The sequence below is a fragment of the Apium graveolens genome, chromosome 8 (assembly GCF_009905375.1).
Source record: "Apium graveolens cultivar Ventura chromosome 8, ASM990537v1, whole genome shotgun sequence".
Classification (NCBI taxonomy): Eukaryota; Viridiplantae; Streptophyta; class Magnoliopsida; order Apiales; family Apiaceae; genus Apium; species Apium graveolens.
In genome coordinates, this window is record NC_133654.1 from 73,617,260 (window position 1) to 73,641,739 (window position 24,480).

At 30.2% G+C, this 24,480-nt stretch overlaps 1 long non-coding RNA gene and 1 pseudogene across 10 annotated transcripts; both read right to left on the bottom strand.

Annotated features, from left to right (window-relative positions):
• Positions 1-9,030: 9,030 nt before the first annotated feature.
• Positions 9,031-19,851, bottom strand: LOC141678879 (uncharacterized). 10 transcript variants are annotated; one of them, XR_012557936.1, is made up of 10 exons: positions 19,717-19,851; positions 19,477-19,598; positions 19,165-19,313; positions 18,502-18,585; positions 17,989-18,096; positions 17,320-17,522; positions 15,056-15,149; positions 14,549-14,826; positions 11,810-12,094; positions 9,031-9,811 (listed from the first exon to the last, which is right to left on the bottom strand). It is a non-coding gene; the product is annotated as an uncharacterized LOC141678879 (long non-coding RNA). The 10 variants fall into 10 exon arrangements; XR_012557937.1 differs by having other exon boundaries at positions 17,320-17,699; XR_012557943.1 differs by having other exon boundaries at positions 17,320-18,096; positions 19,165-19,200.
• Positions 19,852-20,177: 326 nt separating this feature from the next.
• On the bottom strand, positions 20,178-21,747 carry LOC141679035 (CENP-B homolog protein 2-like; annotated as a pseudogene).
• Positions 21,748-24,480: the final 2,733 nt, after the last annotated feature.

Here is a 24,480-nt window from a genome sequence, read left to right on the forward strand (position 1 = left end):
ATCAATATATTCGGCTTCCATATAATCATCAATGTTCTTGCTGTGAACTATTCAAGATAACATCAATTATATTTAGACAAAACACAAACCAGGCATAGACACATAATTATCCTTGTTTATCCATAAATTAGGTTAAGAAACTAGTATCAGTGTAACCCTTTACAACTAGTTCCCTATCTTCTCCTTACACCAAAAATAAATCTTTAGTCCTCTTTAAGTACTTAAGAATATTCTTAACAACTATCCAGTGACCCTCACCTAGATTAGACTGGTATATGTTTGTCATGCTCAAAGCATACGAAATATCAGGACAAGTACATATCATTGTATACGTTATAGATCCAATTGTCGAAGCATATGGAGCTTTTATAAGATGACCCTTGTCAACTAATGATTTAGGGCAGTTATCCTATGAGATCACTATCCCAAGAGACATCGGGACATATCCACTCTTTGCCTCATGCATCCTAAAATGATGCAATAATTTATCAATGTATGTACTGTGACTAGATCGATTAATCTCCTCAATCTATCTCTATAGATCTTAATCCCTAATATCTAGGTAGCATCGCCTAAGTCTTTCATCGAGAAACTATTTCTGAACCAAGTCTTAACAGTCTGTAGAGAAGGTATGTCATTCCTTATTTGTTATATGTCATCTACATATAATACTAGGAATGTCACATGGCTCCCACTAACCTTCTTGTAAATAAATGGTTCATCTTCATTTTGAATAAAGACAAACTCTTTGACCGTTTCATCAAAATGAATATTCATTCTCCTTGAGGCTTGCTTCAATCTATAAATAGATAAAAGCAACTTACAAACTATCTTAGCAAACTTTGGATCGACGAAACCCTCGGGTTGTATCATTTATACATCCTCTTTAAGGCTCCCATATAATAAAGCAGTTTTGACATCCATTTGCCAAATCTCATAGTCAAAGTAAACAACTATTGCTAACAAAATCCTGATGGACTTGACCATAGTAACCGGTGAAAAAGTCTCATCATAGTCTATACCATAAATTTGTTTGAAACTTTTTACCACTAGTCGCATCTTATAGGTCTGTACTTTACCAACCATGTCAGTTTTCTTCTTGAAAACCCACTTGCACCCTATAGTTTTTACCCCTTCGAGTGGATCAACTAAAGTTAATACTTTATTTTGATACATGGATTCCATCACAGATTTCATGGCCTCCAGCCATCTCTCAGAGTCTGAACTGTTCATAGCATCTTTTTAGGTGAGAGGCTTATCATTATTCGTAGGCATCACATCACCATCTTGAGTCAAAATAAATTCATAATTTTTCCCTGACTCATGGTGAATCCTACTAGATCTACGAATAACCTATGTTTCCTAAATAGGATTACTTTCAACATTTTGATGTACATCCTGATCTTATCCCAACTCTAGTTTAATATTATCATGTGGTTCTCGATCTTCATCGAGATGTATTATCCTCCCACTGATTTTCTTAGAAAGTAGTTCTCCCTCAAAAAATACAGCGGCCCGAGCAACAAACACTTTGTTCTCGAAAGGATTATAAAACTATACCCTAGTCTCACTTGGATATCCCACAAAATAACATCTATCTAATTTTGGTCCAAGCTTGTTAGAGGCTAAACATTTTAGAAACGCTTCACATCCCCAAATTTTCATAAATGACATGCTATGACATTCATCACTCTAAATCTCATACGGAGTATTTTGAACCGCTTTAGTCGGAACTTGGTTAAGTGTATATGCAGCCGTTTCTAGAGCATAACCCTAGAAACTGAATGAAAGATCCGCTTGAGTCATCATCGATCGCACTATGTCCAACAAGGTACAATTTCTCCTCTCAGAATCTTTATTCCATTGAGGTGTTCCAGAAGGAGTAAGTTATGATACATTATCACACTCATTCAAGAAACTCTTGAAATTGAGGTTTAAGTATACTCCTCCACGATCTGATCGTAAAACTTTTATACTTTTCCCTTGTTTGTTTTTCAACTTCGTCCTTATATTCTTTGAACAGTTCAAAAGAATCGGATTTGTTCTTCATAAGAACCACATATCCATATCTACTAAAATCATCAGTAAATGTTATGAAGTAGTATAAGTCACCCATTGCCATCATACGCATTCGACCACATACATCATTATGTATAAGTCATAATCATTCAGTGGCCATTTCACCTGATCAGGTAAAAGAAGCTTTAGTCATTTTGCCAATGAGACAAAGTTCACATCTTCCGTATGATTCAAAATCAAACTTATCCAAGTATTCATCTATATGTAACTCAAAAATGCGTTTCTCATTAATATGGCTTAACGACAATGCTAGAGGTAATGTTTGATTTGAGTCAACTTAAAACATATAAATTGTTAACTACTTGTGCAATATTATAAGTCTTATCATTGAAATAGAATAAACAACTATTGTTTATTTAATTAAAATGAAAACCTTTCTTGTCCTGACAAGAAATTCACTTAATGTATCCGCTAAAGGAAGGCATGTAATAACAATTTATCAAGTTCTCAATCTCGCCTTATGGGCAACATTAGGTATCGATTTCCTTCAACTAGAGCAACAACTTTTGCTCCAATTCTAACCCTATACCTGAAGCTTGACCATTGCTAGTCTTCTTCTTTAGATCTTCCAAATAAGCTCGATAATTTAACTTCCATTCATCCAGTTATTTCCACAGAAATGACAATCATCTCCTTTAGCAACACCACTATTAGGCTTCAAAAGCCCTTTGGGATTGGACTTTGGTTTGGCACCGAATAAGATCAAATCTTCACCTTGCCTGTCCACTTTCCTTTCCCATTTGCATTACATGTGTACATCATAAATATGGACATAATTCATGCCTTTACCGTGTTATTTTCAGCAGTTCTAAACATGTTTAACAACTCAGTGAGTGTTTTGTCTATCTCATTCCTTTTGTTCTTAACAATTGAGAATAGAAGTTGTTAAAAGATCGTTTGATCAAATTAAGCTGAGTCTCTAGACCATTCTTGAAACCCAAAATATCAAGGTACAGATGCTTATCACCTTTAGAACATGTGGTTCAACCGGATATGATTCTCCTATTAATGCAAAAGTATGGTGCCTTATTATTGTCAAATCTTTCTAACGAGCCTATCCTTTAAACATCTTTTGAATGTGCTCAATCATATCATAAGCATCATTATGCTCTTGTTGCTTCTAAAGCTCATCACTCATAATTACAAGCATGAGACATGAAACATCAGTTGTATAATTAATTTTCTTCTGGTAAGCATTTTATTCTGCACATGTTTCATTCTCAGCTAGAAGAAATAAGAGTGGGGTTTGAGTGACATCCTTGAACCCGAGGACAATCCTCAAGTTCCCATGTCAACCGAGGAAATTATTTCATGTCAGCTTGTCCTTCTCAAGGACTATTACATAGAGAAGTTATTTGTGTTATTTGTCATTCGATATCTACAATATTAAAGTGCATAAAATGACTTAGTCTACAGATGATAATTAAATTATGTTCAAGTGATTATTCATATATATTCACAATATATATCTCCCACTATTTTTATCAAATCAATAGCCCTAACTATTAATTCAAAAAAATATATTCTATATCCTTTCTAGTGAGCCAAGATCCATATTTCACCACGCGTTAGGTCAGCTTTGGCTTTTCTCCAAAAACATGATTATTTAGGTAGACAACATTTGTCAATTATATCAAATATATAACTCTTGGATAGCTTGATGGAACAACATGTGGTCATATTTATCTAATAAATCTCGCCAAACTCTATGCCTCTAAGTTCACAATCCTATTGTGATAACTTAGTTAAGTCAAACTCAATAGTCAAAAAGTATCAATATACTTCAACACATCTCCCACGATAGATAGGAGTACTTCGCTTTGGCGAACCCACTCCTGGTCGATCTAGGGGTTAACGCATTGGACTCATTGGAAGGCATATAATCAACTTAATATTAACTTTAGGGTTTTGTTAATTTTAAAACGATCATGATCCCATCATAAAGAGATTCCCAATTTTTCTTTGAATAAAATACTTCAAATCAATATTCATCAATGGTTTGATTTTCAGGTAGTGAGGGAGTCACAACGGTCTCGCTTAAAACCCACAACCTTACAAGTGCAATGAACTCGCATTTGACAAAATCGCCCCATATCAGAAACAAAGAAAATTTGTATTTATTTCGTGTTTCATAAACACGAGAATGTCATAATCGTTTGTTCATTTTAAAATCTTGAATCGTTACAGATTTTATCTTGTTTAGCAAGCATGGCATGGGTGTCGTATCTAATACATACATCCTTAATCTAATTAAGCATGCATCTTTATAAACTACTCTACACATGCATTCATCATATGTGCATATATATGTAAAGTGCAATAAATAAACGTGGTTGGTTATGGCTTCATCCTATGTGATCTTTATCAAGCTAATGACAAAGATCTAGGTCTATATAAGGTGGAAAATAAATACAGGCTAACTATTACATGTCTTCTTTCTTGTATTGCTTCCTTGGATGGCCTCCGTGTGGGATTACCCTTGATCTTCAAATCTTCATGTCTTCATGTACATTACAAGAATGAAATATGAAAACTAATCTAATGAACTTACAAGAAGAACTCGAGTTACATTCGAGATTTAATAATTACAAGATTAAACGACATGCAAGCCGTATTTGAAAACCCAAAACCATTAACCTAAGGTCATAAGCCATAACCATCCACCATGCTCAATTAACACAAAATAACATGTTAAAACACATAATCTGATCTTAACTTATCATACCCATCATGATCTAATCATAAAAACCAAATATTGAAAAAAAAATCAGAAAATTCGAAATTAAATTTGATAACATTAAATCGCAGATTACAGGGCCTAAACAACGTCAGACGCCTTACAGATCAGTCGTTCGCCAAAATCGGACACCAGACACAGATTTCAGCAAATCCGCTGCATCTGATTCAGAATCGTATCAAATATGATTCTTATAATAAGAACAAACACAAAACATGTATATATCAGTATATATACATATTATATAATCATCATATGATTATACAACTCTCATGAATATCATATATTCAAAACATATACATACATACGTATATATAAACATAACAACATGTAAAATATACAAAATTACATACATAACAGTCATGAAATATTGTATACATGTTATCATCATAAAACCAGTAAACACATAAACGAATTAAATACTTTTCGCAAGTAGCTCTGATGCCATTGTTGGGTTTCGAGCACATAAACGCAACGGAAACAATAATTAAAAACGTAAAAAATCAGAATTTTCGAAACCCACCACAGGATCCATGCGAAAAACATATATTTAATTCGTAGATCAGATTGTTTATATTAAAAAGATTTACCAATTGGTTGACTAATGGAGATCCAAAACTTGTTCAATCACCACGCATCCCGCTCTCGCAATCTACGCTCTATCGGTATCCACACGAATGCTTGAACTCAAGGATTGAATGTGTACTAGCACAAACTCGTTTCTTCTTGCTCTCTCCATCTTCTCCCTTGGTGGCTAGGGTTTTAGTAAAAGTCTTGCACCCAAAAAATCAGCCACACAAGAGATATTATATAGAGAGTAGAAAAACGAATTATAACTCTTAACTAATTTGGAGTTATTATTAATTCAAAATTCTTATTTATATTATAATTAAGTCTCACTTAATTATTTAACAAATAAATTTCATAATTAATATTAGTAAATTTGAATATCTTTATTTATCTAATTAATTAAGTCAAACTTAATTAATATTATAAATAATTCAAATTACTTTAATTTAATTTAAATCCAATTTAAATTGAATAATCCTTCAAGCAGTCTTTGTGTGTGACCCTATAGGTTATTATTACATTGACAACGAATTTTAAATCTAATTTAAAATCGTAAACAATGAGCGGCATCTAGTAATACATCATTACTACCTAAGTAATAATAATTGAATCGGTGATCGATTAAACCTTTCATGAATAATGTACAATATAATATAATCCCTTTAACCAAATATTATAGATTAAACTAGAGGCATGTAATGTGTCATCCTCATCATAGTTTAATCCAAGTTTCCTTGATCAATAAGTAGACTATCATATCAAATCAACATTTGAGCGTGGCCACGCATTTCATAGTCTAGCTCACACAAGAGGCCAATTATATCACTCCTAAAATAGGAGGGTTAAATCCCATCTAGATCATTTATATTTCTCATACGATTCATAATATACCATTATCCACTTTTATCATTACCCGATCAAGGATAACTTTTAATGCAATGTATATTAATTCCGAATAGAAATATAATGACTTCAGGTCTAAGGTCCATTACATCATTATCACTGTGAGAGTTATTTATGACACAACAGACATGTAGAATCTGACATTGGGTCTGTCCAGCACCATGTACATATACATCTGCCTGTGTTTTTTACTTTAGTATCACTATACCTATGATCAATGAGATGTGATCATCAGTCAACAAACACACCAGTCTTAATGCATTATTATTGTCCATTAATAATAATACTCGACCAGGGACCTTTAGGAATATTGATAATATTCTCATAATCTCATTTCTAAGTCACGTACTTAGAGATATAGAATTGCATATTATATTCCAATGACATTTATTAATCTAACATTTATATCGTAGTAAATTAAGAATTAATAAATTTTAAAGAGAATAATCAATAGAACATAAATATTAATAATCCTAATGTCTTAAACTAAAACATCATAGTGTTGTCTTTAGGGCACAAACATTAACAATATGAACTCCGAGAATTCCAATAAATTGACTCCATAGAACTTAACTCAAACTTATAAAAATTAATCAAATTCTGAAATTAAATCGTCGCACACCTTGTAAAAAATTAATTAGAATTAATCAATTAAATCGAGGATTTTTAGAATATTGTATAAAATATAAACACATCGACTTGGAAAGAAAAAATGACAAAAATAAATCTTTTTTTAGAGTTTGTGACAAGAATACCTCTTTTAAAAAATTTGGCCAAAAATACCCGTCTAATACGTATTTTTAAGTTGGGAATCACTAATACGTATTTAATAAAGGGGTAATTTGTGTAAAAAATGTTTAAAAAAAATAATAAAAAAATTATAATGGAGATGCGCATTTCAGAAATATGTATCACCCTTTGACTTTTGGTGAGACGCATTTGGGAAACTAGGGACTTTTACTCGCGCTACGCAAGCTTGTTATCTGACAATTTAATAAATGTAAAATGTTATAAATATGAAAAAAAATGGTATATCGTATCCCGAGATGATGAACTCTTAATTATATTAACGAACAAATAAAGATGCATAAAGATTCACTAAAATACATAATCGTCATTTTCAAAAAAAAAATACATGAACCTATTACTTGATTAAAATCTCACATCAATGTCAGGATTATATTTGCCACAAAGAATTCAGCGTTAAGCAATTGACGATTATAAGAAGTGAACCTAGTAACAATCTGAATGCTTTGTTAATTAATATAACACGTACATTACCTCATTTATGATGCATAACAGGTATAATTAGTGGTCAAAAATGTTCATCTGCGCGAGTCACAACTTTCTTCTATACTCTTTATACTAAGCACAATCTGATGTTCATTGACATGTTTGGAAATGCTTGACAATACTTAAGAAGTCCAATAGTGCATAATGCCAATGCTTAAAATATCCAATGATGACAAACATAATGTTGATTATCAATTTTAGAATTACTAAAGGGATACTATTATATATGAAGTGGACTAATGAAAAGATACAGCATGAAGGATTAACTATCATGAATTAGTGCTTAACGAAATGAATTTTCAATCTTAATATTTTAACAAATATATTAAAAACTTGGCTTCATATGGTGCATCAAAATTCAACTGGCAGTATCTTATCGCTAGATTGAAGATTATTTGTTTGATGAACTTTTGTTTGGAACATGAGGCCTAATAAGATTACTAACTACATACTAAAAGAATGGTTGCTATGAAGTCTATCATGAAAAGATATATGAGACAATATTATATTACAAATCAATAATATTACTAATTAAAATTTTACACACTATACATCATATTATAATATGTAGTTAGTCTGCATAATATTCTTAAGGTGCAAATTTAAGGAAGAGTGAGACAGTATTAAATTCTTTATGTCCTGACTTCCAGTATGTTACTTTTGTCAGTTTTGGCAACAATGGTGCTACTAAGAAAGATTAAGTTAATTTATGAATTTTGCATTTACGAGCAATTTAAAGAATGCTAAAAATGCCGAATTTCACAATAGCTTGCTTCATCCGTTCTTATGAACCATATCTATGTATTAAACATCAACCTATATTAATTTGAAGATGTTCAGTAAGGACCTTCATATTAATTCAATACCTTAGCAGGATAAGGCAGTGACTCATCCTCATTTTAAATTCCATGTACTCCATTGTCAATCCTCATTTTATTACTGATCCTCAAGTATAATTTTATTACTCATCATTAGGTATGATTTAATATTTTTAATAATTTTGTTTTAAATTTGAAAAACTTATTCAATGTAATCAAAATAATTCGAGATTAAATTCATTATATGAAATTTAATAATTATATTAAAGTTTTGTTAGTGAAGACTGGGTTGTAAGGGAATCTGAGGATGAAGCCACTTAAATATTTTATGAAATTGATTTTTTTAGAAAAAGAAAAAAAATATATCTGATATTTTATCAAGTAAAAATAATAAATCATGCATAGTTTGACATTTATTTATTTTTAATAATTTTCATAATATTTAAAGTACGTATTAAAATTTATATTAATTAAATCTAATTAAATACTTTTAAATAAAATATCTAAAAAAACATTTTAATATTTGATTTTCAAGAATGACAATTTTTCATACAGTATGATTTAATATACTCTATCAAAAAATACAAACTTTTTTATTTTATTTATAATGTAAATAGGATTAAAACAACATTGGAAATAAGAACGTTTTTTGAATTATCTATTATGATTAAAACTTTACCAGAACAGTAATAAAGTTTAATCCTAAAAAACTCTGCAAATAAAAGAATTTTAAGTGAGGTATTTAATCAAAATCAGAAAAGCTGGTGATAAGCGCCTTCAAAAACAGCTGAATTAGTACTACTTGAGTTGACACAATGGAATAACCTTCACTTTAGATATCCTCCTCCTTGGACTCTGACCAGAACATGACTTGTGCTTAGTCATAATTTCCAGATTCTACAATGTCTTGACCTGCTTTCCAGCTAGCCACCCACGTACTATGCTATGAGTTCCTATTGGAAAAGAGAAGAGCAGAAACATTTGTTGGTTTTTCACATCTTCATCCTTCTTTTGACTTGCATCAATACCCCATCCCATCTCAACAACACGAAACTTCTTGATCTCAGATTCAAAAGGCAAAGGTTTCTATGATGCAATTTGCACTGCCATATTCTCTTTGCTGATAGTTATACAACTTTACAATCTATGACTTCACGGAAGAGACTTGGGTCAAGCACACATTTTTCACTTCTGTAAACAGCAGCCTGAACACCAGCCATCAGCTTTGTTGTTTCTTTCATAGAAAATTTGTGTTTTTTATGCTGCTTCCTTCAAAATATATAAGGATTTCAAGTCCTTAATTTCGAGATTATGCTGTTCTTTTCTAAACAAATTAAAGAACAAATGCTAAACATATGTTTCCGATTAAGCTAGCCTTGGTGCTGAATTGTCCAACATGACTTCCCACATGCTGCATACCCAAAAGTATCATATACAGAGTCATTAATATCATTGTGTAAAATAATCGATGTACATATGTCACATTAGTTATCAATTTATACACTTCTTTCCCACTGTTTAATGCTGATTTTGTCAAAAAAATTCTCAAAATTATTTCAAAGTAGGCTGAGAGAGACCAAATTAAGAGGGCAATGAACATGATAAAAAGGAAAGATCTATTCCAGGGTATACTCCGACTACTCATAATATCGTGTCCGACTACTTTTCTCTACAAATGAAGACGCACATCTTGCAAAATAATAAAAATTGTACTCCCTCAGTCCCTTTGAATAGTTTACATTTCCGATGAAGTGTCCGGCACGCATTTTAAGGTGCATAAAAAGTATAGTTATGTAACTTATTTTTATAATTTTCTTTTTCTGAATAAAAGTTGAATGTTTTAATTTTTATTTAGAAAAATAAAATTGTAAAAAAAATATTACAGAACTATACTTTATATGCATCTTAAAATGCATGTCGAACACTCTCTAAAAAATGTAAACAATTGAAAGGGACGGAGGGAGTAACATATAAGGCTTCCCAGTTTTTCAAATACATTAGTTGAAGCATACATCTTACTAAAATATCACCATTCAGAATTAAATATTATATCAAATACATAAATTTATAAAAGTCAATATTGGTTCACACACCATCTCATTTTATTTTTTAAAATAAAAAACATACAAATTTTATATGCAACAAACATAACAATCAAACATGTTCAAATTCACATTTCTCTTCATGCTGATATTCTATCAAAGATATGAAGAAACCCCAAGGACGTGATGGAGAAATTATTTAAATAAAAGAACACCCCTAGCTTATTAGTCCTTTTAACCTATTTCGGTACAGACGCTCTACTACTACTCAAAAAAAAACACAACATTCATACCTATTCTAGTTGGTAAATTGACTGATGCGTGAAAGTCAAATTTTATTACCTCATTGACGTCTTAGAGAAAAGGATATAACTTACGAAAATGGAGGGATGATCCAAGCATACCTCCAATGCACATTATGCACGATTACTTTACAAATCAAACTGAAAAATATACACACTAAGTCTAACATGCAACACATACATTATCATCCATTCTCCAACACGTCACCAGGTCATACATATAAACTGTAAGAGATTTAACGGAGATTTGGGCGATGTGGGGCAGTATAAAAATATTTTGTATCAGGGTGGTGGAAACCAAGTAGGCTTTTAAACTTGCTTAGTTACATGTACAGTTTTTTGCACTTTATCGCGTACTTTCAGCGATAATTTATCTAATTTAATTTTCCTAATTTCCAAAAAAGCTACAATGCTCTGTATAATATACAAATCCTGGTACTAAAGCTCGAACCTTTAACTTATTGTTAAGAAGATCTGCTTCCTATAATTTTATCATATATCTTCTTCTTTTATTTCGATACAGCTTGTAGATGTGCTTCATTTTCTTCTTGCAAAGTAATTTCTCTTAATTATGCCTACAGAAACATGGAAAATTTCCCATCTTCTAATCACATCTAGAAAAAAGAATCATTGGAATAAAACACCTACATATTTATAGCTTGTAACAAATTTAAAACACCTCATTGTCTAAAAAGATCCAAAACATGAAAAGGAATACCACAAAAATATTTTGTCTAATCAATTGATACTTATAAGAATCTCAATCAAACAATAACATTTCTAAAAACCACTCACACATTCTTTGATAATCATATAAAAAAACCCAACATTTCAATGCAGTCGTATAATTAACTTGCATTTCTAGGTTGTATTAAACCGAAAACACCTCATTTCCCAAAAAGATCCAAACTCCGCACAGAAAAGCAAAAAAAGTTGCCAACTTCATGAACAAAAAAAAGTAATCACAGTAAAAAATGAAGTATCTACATTTTAGAAAACACTCATCTGTTTATTAGTAATCACAACAAAAAACAAATATTGCAATATATGTGGGTGTAAACTTACATTTTTTTAAAGATCGCTGATCCATCCTTCTAGATCTTGAGTTCTTAGAAGCTTCTCATCCTTCACTGTATTAAACTCAGGCTTTAATGATTCAATCTCCATCATGAATTCAGAAGCTTGTTCCGTGGCCATGTAAATACTTAGCTCGGAGACCTCAAAATCGCCTCTCTGTGATCCTTTAAACATCCTAATAAGTCCACAATTTCTTAACTTTTAACATCTCATAGTGATTCAGTTTTTTGCTCTTCCAGCTTACTGCATATTTCTTTAACTTCATTTTGAAACCTGGTTGACATATTTAATCTCAGTCTTATACTAATCAAAAGCATAAATTGGAACAATCAGACCAAGTACATTAAACTTTAGAAGTGATTATGGATTTCAGAAGTACTATCGAAACATCTTCAATGTCAGGACTCAGCATGATCAATGTCATTTTTTAGTTAAACTTATAAATCCTATAAATTATAACATGTATATAAATCATATGTACAACTAACAAAAAATACAGACAACATATCTTTCTTATGAGACCAATCACCTAAACCAACTATACAAAAATAAATATGTTCTACTTCTTTCTTAAAATTTCCCTATTTTTTAAATATCTTAATATATAGGATATAGGCAATTACATCATTTTGATAAATTTAACTCAATTACATGATAATTGCCCCAACCACAAATTAACAGATCATGGTCCAAAAGAGTTCAAAAATATTTATATTTTATCTGCAAAGAAAAGTTCTCATGTAGCCAGGGAATTATATTTAACCAACTCTTCATCATAAATATTCTTTTGCCATCATTTTAATCTTGATATATGAAGATGAATACAATAATATGTCTATGGTTTATCAACATACAATTTTTTAGTTGTAAATATACATAAATGAATACTAAAGTACTTATAGTCATAGACTTGCATATATTCTCATTGGGGAGGTAAAATGTATATACAACAGCACCGCAAGTCCATCACCGAAAACTCCAGGGGCCTAAGATCCCCACTTCAGATGAACTGCCTGAATTATAATCCCCAACTTATGGTTTCTTAGCATTAACATCTTTTTGTATTCCGCAAGAGCCTTTGGATGTGTTGTCTGTTTGCATGTACAGTTAACATAACTTGAACATAATTACCGTTAATTTGAGCATGTGGCAAACCAATAAAAAACATTAATTTAGAAAATACTTTGCACCGCTGATGCATTTCTTGCCATTATAAATCTTATCTAAAGCCCAAACATACCCCATTCATGTATGCCCAGGCTTTTTCAGTGTCAGTTTTTGTCTTGAATTCCACATAACCAAGTCTTTTTGAAAGGTTAGCATGGTATAAGAAGAATTTCACTATAAACTATGAAATATTAAGTTTATATCTGTCCTGAGGCATAAAACTGACTGTTGATACTTACTATTATGAAATATGTACTCCTTGTAAAATTAAAATTTAAGATAATGAAATATTATAAAATATGTACTCAATGTAAAATCAGTTGTTATTTATGAAATATTTGTTTCATGAGAACTTTAATTTGGTTGTTACTTGGTCTAGAGAAGAATATAAGTAAAATTAGTGGACCAGTTAAAATTGGTATTTCGAGGCAGAGAGCAACTACCAGTAGGAAGCAATGTAATGAAACTCCCCCCAATGATAAATCCATCCAAGTCTTGGGTTAAAGAAGGTGAGAATTTTAATTGGTTGTTATTTGGTCATTAGAGGAGAATATATGTGAAATTTAACCTGCACCTTTGTTTCTGCTTTACATACATAATTTTATCAATTAGAAACTGTATATAATTTTAATATGATAATAATATCTAGAATCACCTAAAATTTGAATAGAAACAGGAACTTTATTATATGTCATGTGGGAAAATCTTGAAGCCTGTAGTTTTTCGAAAAGAGCTCTGACTGATTGCGCATTAGGTAGGCTTAGAGACAATGGAACCTCAACTATAAAACCATTTAGTAGAGCATAGATACTGGCATACCAGAGGCCATACGTTTCAGAAGAAATAAATGATCACTGTATAAGCCTCTAATCCTTTACTAAAAGAATGTCACGACACTACAATGGAACAATAATCAGAACTTATAACATATATCACTTTTAGTCATTTACCAATCTTTCAAAAAAATAGTATACAAAGATAAAATATAAATGTTCAGTTAAAAATAGTCATATATCATGAAAATGTTAGTAATGATGCTAAAATAGTCGTTTCAAGAAAATTAGATAAATTAAGTTAAAACATCTAAATATAAACGAATGAAGTTACAAAGATATCATAACACGAATATTATAAATTATATCTTATCCAATAATTTAAATAGTACATTACTCGTGGATAAAGGTAGTTTTGCAGCATTAATATCCTCGGTTCCAGGTTTGATATTGGAATTAATACAAAATTGAGAACAAAAGGTGCAATCAAATATAATACCTATCGTTTAGGCTCAAGATCACTATGTTAATTTTTGGTTTATGAAATTGATACAAAATTGATAAGAATAAAAAAAACGAGAATGAAAGGTGTAATCAATTTAAATCTTTTCGACAATCAGTTTTATAATCACGCCAAGTTATTACACAATCAGTTTCACAATTTTCTTTTCAGCAATAATTAAAGGTGCATTTTAAAAATAAATATAAAACCATGAAACATAAACTTGATAACATTATAAGAAAAGAAAATTACAGAGCATAATAGTAAAGACAATTGTAGACTTACACATCGACCTCTGATTCAAGCTCCATCGTGATATTTTTTTGATTGCTAGCCTACACTCCATATTCTTTTACTTTTCCATTCGCTCAAGACTGAGCAGTTTTGTGGTCTCCGGATCAATGTTTACTTTACATAGAGTAGCCTTTGTTGTTGCCAACTTCTTATCAAAAAGATCAGCTACTCTAGAGCTTTCTGTTTCGCTTTCTTAATCTTAGCCAACTTCTCATTTGCTTTTTCAGGTCTTCGTGGACATTATATAGTTGAGCCTGTAGTATTGATCCCTTCAACAGTCGTGTCAGTTGCTTCAAAAGTTAGTAAAAATCAAAATGCCGATAAGGATCAAATTAGATACCAATTCACGTCTTTTAATTTATCTATTACACTTGAAAGGATTAGAAACATTACTATAAAAATATACAACCACACTAATAATCAATATGTATTCATTCCATTCAATAGTTATCAAATATAATATAAAACTCAAAGAATATTAATTTAGGCCAAACTTACATTAGGTACCATAGTGTGATCTTTGGAGATCGATGATCCATTGAGAGCAAGGATACCTGATGTATAAACAATAGGGACCGGCTTCATAAACTACCTGTTTGATTGTACAATCATGAGTAAAAGGAATTAGGTTGTAGAGGTCAAGCAAAGAAAGGCACACACTCAAGATCTTATATTTGTTGAGAGGTTGACATTTCCCTCTTTAGACCAGTAGAATGAAGTCTCACCCTCTCCACTAGATTTGTCCAGAACCAAGTACAATTTCAGTAGATTAATTGAAGGTCTCAAAGTTTATAACTTCAGAGACACTTGATTCATCTCAAGTTCATCAATAATTTATCATTTACCAAAAACTGCATATTACCATAAATTTGAATTACTTGTTATAACTAAAGTTTAAATTATGATAAAATAAAAATAAACATTATTTAACATGATTCAAAACTAAAAAAAAAACTTAATGAATTTGTGCTAATATGACTGTACAAATTTAAATTATTTATTATATAATTATATAAATGAAAATTCCTAAAATATTTTAATTATCTAAATAATTTTCTTTTAAAAATATTCAATTTCTTTTATGTGTCAATCTAAATTTTTAATGTAAAAATATATTTGTATCATGTAATAGACATATAAAGGCAAACACTCAGTTTTATAGAATGAAAATATTCAAAATTTGTTAACTTCTTTTGTATATGATTTTTATATTTTTTTATTGTACAAAAATGAATATTGAAAAATTTTGAAGCTTGTTATTTATCTATAAGTTAAGTCGTGTCTCTTATAATTTAACTTAACTATTCTCAAATTTGAATTTTTGTAAAATAGGATATATTATTTATATATATGATTATAATAGAGAATGTATAACTTGAAAGAACAGGGAATAAATTTTAATTGTCTGACTATAACAGAGAAATAAAGGTAATTAAATATTTTTTTTACTAACCGAGAATATTTTAATTAAAATTAACCGACAAAAAAATATAAATATAATCAAAATTAACATAATTGCATGAATTAATATTTAAAAAGAAGATTGAGAAAAAAATGTGCAAATTCTTTTACTGTAAAATGCATTTTACAAATTTTTTTAATCATAATCGAAATAAGTTCAAAAATACTAATAGTCCTTACTTTATTTCAAAATTAATAATCCTCCCTCTTATTTTTTTCAGAATATTCAGCTAAAACACCCTCAAAACGAACATTGTACAAATATAAATTATTTATTATATAATTATATAAATGAAAAGTCTTAATATATGTCAATCTAAAATTTTAAGGTAAAAAATTAATTGTATTGTATAATAGAAAAATAAAGTCAAACATTCAGTTTTATAAAATGAAAATATTCAACAATTGTTAACTTTTTTTTGAATATGATTCTTATATTTTTCAATTGTACAAAAATGAATATTTGAAAATTTTTAAGTTGGTTATTTATATAGCTAAGTAGTGATTAGTGTCTTTTATTAGTTAACTTAACTATTACAAAATCTTTAATAAAAAAAAAATCTACAATTATATTATTAAAACATCTATTAACGAAAAAAATCTACAATGAAATTATAAAATTTGAATTAGCAAAATAAAAAGATATTACAAAATCTATTAACTTAATTTTATTAGCGTATCTTATTACAAAATCTATTATATACTTTTCTTTACCTGTTTGAGAAATGGCCAGAATGCATCGTATTTTATTACTCTACAATTATATTATATATCTACTTCCTTTCATATATTGTATCTACTTATAAATTTTATTGCATATGAGTAGTCTCTCCATATTTTTTTATGAATGCAAGGTTTTCTCTTATTTGTCAATATAAGTTTCTACTTTCTAATCATAAAAAATAGAGAAAATTGAGACCAGACTCATAATATTTTAACTACATCTTCCCCTACGAGTTGAAGTATAGAAACCAACTACATTTAAGGATCATAGCATTCATCATGCATATAGACTCTGTTACAGTATGAAAATAAACTCTGCAATAATTACAGAAATGAAGAATATTGAACAACCAACTTACTAAGCTGGCACTGGCAATCCTCATTGATTACTTATTTAAGGACATCACACTAAATAACCTTAGTGATCAAGACTCTTCCCGAATGCCTATTCCACCATTTGTAAGGTTCTTCACAAATTTTATATAAATTGTATTTGCATAGGAAGTAGTATAATGCATAATACCATCAGTATGTTATCGATATCATTGCCTATTTAGATAGAGTAGATTTAAGCTCACCATTGTCCTTTAGCTCCATCAATTTACATAACACAACCTCCATCAGTTCACATTTGTTGTAAAGCTGTGGAGAGGTTGGCCGGTTTAAGAATGTCTTTAACCTCTTAATTCTTCGTCAGAGAGCTCATCAAAAGACTCAAATTCCACACCTTCCTCCTTTGGAGCATTGACTACTTTGGAGCCAAAACCACACCTTGGGGCATCTGGTGTACCCTCCATGAAGAGCATTACAAGAGAAGATGTAATCAAATTCTTTAAACGATATTTCAAGAGTTTCTTTCTGAATAATCCCTCTCAGCTAACATGTTTGTGAGCTCTATGCTCTTTTGCATTTCCAAGACAATGGTAGACCCGCAAATGGGTACACCCTTAATGCATAACTAAGGGTTAAGCAAAAAAGTTTTAAGACGCCAAATGTTAATACATTTTATGGAGTAAACCAAAAAACAAACCACTTCAATATTTTCATTATGAAGATACTTTACCAGATTAATATGCTAAATTAAAATTTAAAAAAGAAAACTATACATTGACTACAACCATTAAGGACAATCAGGGACATAGATATCATACTACACATACAGTCATGAAATATCTAAGTCGTTCCCTTCCTCCCAAACAAACTTAAATAAAAGACCTCACCTACATAGGGAAGCATTATGTACACACCTATGAGGGAAGTGTCCAGATTTCAATGGCAGAGGTCATCAAATGCCAACAATCCAAGCAAACATCAGCTCCTTGGCAAATATCTGAAATCATCATAATCCCCATATCCTGTTGTGAAGAGACAAAATAATATATTAATGTTGATACACTGTAAACTTGTAAATTTTTATGAATTATATTGCATGATTTGTATTGTAAATGCATAATTATTCTACTTATTTTATCGAAAACTAACACCCTATCCACCGGAGTGAAAACATTATCGCTAGCTTGAGCAAAGGCATTTAAAAAAAATCATCAACACTATAACGGGACCAATATCAATTTTGAATGGATACTTTTCTTTGATTGTGTTTTACATATCAGATGCACTATTAAAAGATTGAAAACACAGATATATGTAATTGTCCAATGTGAAAGAAAATTTTTTATGCCCAAAAAATGACTGGTCATAGCCAGGATGCTTTCCATCTACACTTTAGTAAAAAGAGTTACAGTCAGTTGGCTACTCACCCGGATGTAATGTGGTCTCAGCTAATTGATGCAGTGTAGAATTCCGTAAAAGTACCATTGAGAATGTCCATTGAGAATGTTCATCTGGTTAAAGATTATTAACTGTAAAATCTAAGAGCAATAGTAAATGTGTCGAGATGCTTACGAAGTCATCCAGTGATATTCTACTATGGAGACTCGACTCGTTCCTTCAATCTCACTTTATACATTAAATAATACGTAGTCATCTCTCCACCTCTTACATCTAATCTCCGTATTTTTTATACTCACTGAAATATATAAGAATGTTGTTCTACAACTCTACTACTTTAAATACACATACAAACAAAACTCCTGACATATAATATTCTATAGTTTTAGAGCAACTACAATTTTACAAACACACATTTTCAAATCATACATTTTTCCCTACTTTCAGCAAATAACATTATTAATTACAAATTATTCTAAGGAGCTGATATATGATAGAAAGGGCTCACACAAAAACTCCAGCAATAACTATAATCATACATAAACTTGACAAATAAAAAGTAGCAACCAATGTAATATCATAAAAAATAATAAAACTTAACAAATTACCCAGAATACAATATAACATTAGATCTAAAAATTGCATAAAATTAATAAAGTTACAAATAACAATTTTGAGAAAAGTGCATCCACCTGTTTAGGTTCCCCAAAAAAGAGAAGAGGAGGCAGCTGATCATTGAATAAGTAGAAGATGAGTACCTCAAACAAATAGAAGCAGATTGTGAACTTTCATCACAAAGAAACTAAGTGCATAGTCTCAACTAAATGCATAGTCTGCAGTTCTGCATAGCGAAAATATGTAATAAAGAAACATAAAATTCTTGATTTTCAGCAAAAAAACTTGATTTTTTAGGAGAAAAAAATAAAATCACGACAGAAACAAAAATATGAGTTAAAACCCTATGCAATCATGAAGAGATAGAGAAGTGTTATAGATAAGCATACCATATTGTTGCTGGAAAGCATATCATACATGCCAAGCTTTGAGCAAGGAGAAAACAGTTGCTCTGGTTCATATTTAGACCATCGATCGCCGTGAACTAAAATATTATTGTAAAGGTCCATATCTGTAAGAAAATGATACAACCTTCAAAGTTCAATATCCTGTACATTGAACAATGATTTTGATAATTGTATGTCTAGAAGATCAGTTTGTTGCATAATTAGCGGGTGATTTAATCTTACCCGTAATTTCAAACTATAATCCATCCCCCTTCTTTTAGTTAGAACATTATCTATAACCGCTGATGGACCACCCTTTAGACTTCTCATTCCTCCCTGTTAAAAAATAGCCCAACGCACCACATAAGCCACCTTGAATTAATTCAGTTGACACATGCAAAAATATGTAAAATAAATAAAATAAACATGACAATCCTAAAATTATAAAAAAGACTAAAGAATCAGGTGAGGCGTCAACGTAAGATTAAAAAGACATACAGTAAAAGCTCTGTAAATTAATACTCGATTAATTAATAATCTCTCTAAATTAATAATTTTGTCCGGTCCCGACTTGGGCTAGTTCAAAAAATGATCAATTTCGATAAGATAATAAGATAATAATTTTTTTGAAAACCCTGTATAAAAATATGGTCCCAATAAAACTATAAATTAATAATTCCCTTATATTCATAAAAATATAGCTATTATATCTTTGTAAAATATGATTCAATTGTAGTTTGCTTTTTCATATAATTTAAATCAACATGAAGCTCATCCATAATCTTCCTTATTGCATCCAAAAGCTCGGGTGTGGTGCTTTCATGTTGCATCAAAAAGTTATTAAGCATTTTTGATGTCTTGAGTGCTTCTTTACGTGTAACCGGCTCCAACGGTGTTGTATCGTCTTCAAGATCATCTTCAACACTATTTTCAAGGATGGTGTTTGCAATCTCTTCTATACTCTGGACCTCGGAACATGATTCATTTTCACCCGGATAATCTAAAAAGTTATTAACATCCATTTTATTACGATAACCTAGATCCTTAATCATCACCTCAAGTTCATGAATGTATTCTTCTGGAGTTGTATGTTCATTTAAATTGCTCGAAACTTCATCTATGGAACGAATTTTGCAATGTTGAAAGCACCTTGCTATTGACTCTTGTTTTACATTTGTCGTCCACGTCGCGACTGCATAATTGATAGCATCCAAAACATTAATCTTTCCTGGATCAGATTGTCCCAACTCATAACCTTCTAATAACCCACGATAAAATCTCCTGCGATAGTGCATCTTGAAAGCTCTTATAATTCCTGCATCACAAGGTTGGATTTTTGATGTCATGTTAGGTGGCAAGAAGTACAACTCAACATTTTGTAGTCCTTCAATATTTTTTGGATGTGCTGGACAGTTATCTACCACAAACAAAATTCTTCTGCCTTGCATTTGGCTATCAAACCAACGAATGTATTCATCAAAAAGTACACTAGTCATCCAAGCTCTTTTGTTTGCACGATAATGACAATTCAAGCTGCCCATGTTAACATTCTTGAAGCACCGTGGCTTTGCATACTTTCCAATAATCCATAAAGGAATTTTTTTCAGAGCCATCTTCATTGCAACATATAACAACCGTGAGCCTTTCTTTGTCTTGTTTTCTTCCTTCAAGTTGTTTCGTAGCAAGAGAGTGATCAGCTTGTAACCTGTAAAATAAACCAGTTTCGTCCATGTTAAAAACATCTTTCATAGGGAACTGGTTTATTTTTTCCCTTATGAACTCCAGTTTCTTCTCCATGTCCTGTACATCAACAGAACCACTTTCTCCAAAGCGACGAAATGACTTAATACCATGTCTTAACTTGAATTTCTCAAGCCAACCTTGAGAAAAAGTGTGCTCCTGATCTTGTTGAGGGTATAAAATTTTCATGGTCTCTTTTGCCTTCTCTAAAATTAGCTCTCCTGTCATATTAACACGATCTTGGTACTGGAGAAACCATTCATAGAGAACCTTCTCCATATCTGGATATTTTGATGGTTTATGTCGCTTAATATCTTTTCTTTTCTCCGAGTAATTAGCTGCAAGATAGTCTGCTGACCTTTTCAGTGTATTTGATATTGTACCTTGACTAACTTTTAGATGAAACTTATTCTCGAGCCACAACTGGAGATCTTTTTGAGTGCATGATGAATTTTCTCTTTTATACTCACATAATGCTTTTCTTGCTTCATCCGTCATTGTTGATTTTGTGACACCTTTTAGATGAGAAGCCATTGTTTTGTTTGTATAATTTTTCCCCCAATCTAGTATATACAGTATATATAATATATTTTATGACTACACATACATTGAATACTTTCTATGTAAAATACAATGAATTAAATTAATTCATGTACTTTGAATTTTCCTAATATACATTGAATATTTTCTATGTAAAATACAATGAATTTAACTTATACACTACATGGACTTTGAATCTAATATATTGTACATTACATTGACTTTCTAAATTCATATACATTGAATTAATTGAATTAAGTATAAAATATAAATTGTACAATTCATTTTATTTAAATTTATGTGAATAAAAATTTAATCAAAAGTTAATTTTGTTTGCTACCGAAAATTCTCTATAAATTAATAATTATTAATTTATCGATTAATTAATACCTCTCTAAATTAATAGAATTCTCCGGTCCCAACTATATTAATTTATAGAGGTTTTACTGTATAAAGAGTTTAAAACTCCTAAAGAAATTTAGTCAAACAGTTGGTCTACAAAACAACTTGTGTAGAGATTAGAATCCTCAAAATATAAAAGAAAATATCAATTAATTTGTAAAATACAAAATGGATGTATGGGCATCTCCTGTATATTACTCAAACAGAAATACACACATAATCAGAAATAGCTGTATGTGCATAATTTAGAGTTTTTGTGATTTGTTATCCATTTTTAGACCTGTTAAAACCAAAATATAAACGGATAAAACTTTCACAACTTTTCTATAACATAAACATTAGACCATAAGCTTTCTCATCAGTATTGTTATCGGCAATTGAAATTGTCGGCGCAATACACACGATAATTTTTTTCCAGTTTTATTAAATTAATATAAGTATATTAAATTATTTTACGAACCTAATTAAGAAAGAAAAATAAAATATTGTTAAATTTATCAAATTGCTACCGTTTTTTATGCATCTGTCCTCGTTTAACATTTAAATATATTATTATATTTAACTAACTGCATTTGTTCTTTTTCGTGCATCTGTCCTCGTTTATCGTTTATAGATATGAAAAGTGAAACGAAGTAGTACAATATTTTCATTATAAAATTATGAAAATATTTTTTTTGTCCGCTAACACAAAAATTCGTCCGCAACTCCTATAATTTTAGCTGTATTCTAAAAAATGCCAAAGGCTTACTTAAAAAATGCTAAAGTCTTAACTTTTAAAATTGTAAACATTTACGTAATATATTATCATTACAAAATTTTGAAAAAATATTTTTTTTCCCGCAAACACTAAAATTTGTCCATAGCTCATATAATTTTCCTTGTATTCTAAAAAATGTCAGAGTCTTGCTTATAAAAAATGCCAAAGGCTTATTTTTTTAAATTTTCAAAAATGATGTAATATATTTTAATTATAAAATTGTTAATCAATATTTTTTCTCCGCTAATACAACATTCCGTCCACAACTCATATAATTTAAAATTTATTCTAAGAATTATGTAAAATTCAAATATTTTCAACATATCTCATTTGATTTATTACGTAATTAAATTAAATTAGTTTTAAATTATTTAGTGATACAATAAAAAAAATTTATTGATTCATAAAAAGGATATATTTTTCCCGCAAATACTGAAATTCGTCCACAGCTCATATAATTTTCATTGTATTCTAAAAAATGTCAGAGTCTTGCTTATTTAAAAAATGCCAAAGTCTTATTTTTTAAAATTTTTAAAAATTATGTAATATATTTTCATTACAAAATTGTTAATCAATATTTTTTTTCTCCGCTAACACAACATACCGTCCACAACTCATATAATTTTAAATTTATTCTAATAATTATGCAAAATTCAAATATTTTCAACATATCTCATTTGATTTATTAGGTAATTAAATTAAATTAGTTTTAAATTATTTAGTGATACAATAGAAAATTATTTATTGGTTCATAAAAAGGATATAGGTCAAAAGTAGTTGAATTTATTACTCCTGTCTAGTGTAGAAAAGGGGTTGCATGTAGATATAGGACCGGCCGTTTCTCTCGATTGCTGCTCAAATCTCCGGCGTAGAAGGTCGATTGTTGCTCTATCAATCCTCATACCAAGCTCAATCCTCAGATAATCTACATTACGGTACTAATCCCTCAATTCTCTAATACTGTTTGTTTAATTTGAAGTTCCGGTTGTATGCTTCAATTGTCCCTATTGGTTGTTTGTAGTAGTTTATCTAACTTATGTGGTCTGATATGTATGATACTTGAGAAAGTAATTCAAGTTGTATTGAACTTAATTGATGCATGTAAAGACTTGATCCGATCGGGTTATGAATAGTAGTATCCGCATAATTTGAGAACCAGAGAAAATTGATGTTTCATTTTATGAGTAGTAAACCTGTAGGTATGTTCTATTTGATATATGCATTCACAGTTGTAGTTTTTCCTTTTATTTAAAATCATGGGCAAGGAATTTGATATGGGATACTCTTCCTCAATTGTACATTACTTGTTATATTCGGTGTCCGATTTATCATTTTTTAGTAGTCTCCGCACAATGTGAGAAGCAGAGCAAATTGATATTTAATTTTAGCAATAGTAAACATCGAGGTATGTAGAATTCGATATACGAAAGCTATTAACCAATCGATTATTCACATCAAGCATCAGAAGAAGACCTTTTACAATGTCTGAATTTGTAGAATCGCTACCAGAAATCGCTCACTTTCTATTTTTTATTTCATTCTCAGTATCATATACGTACAACTGACAA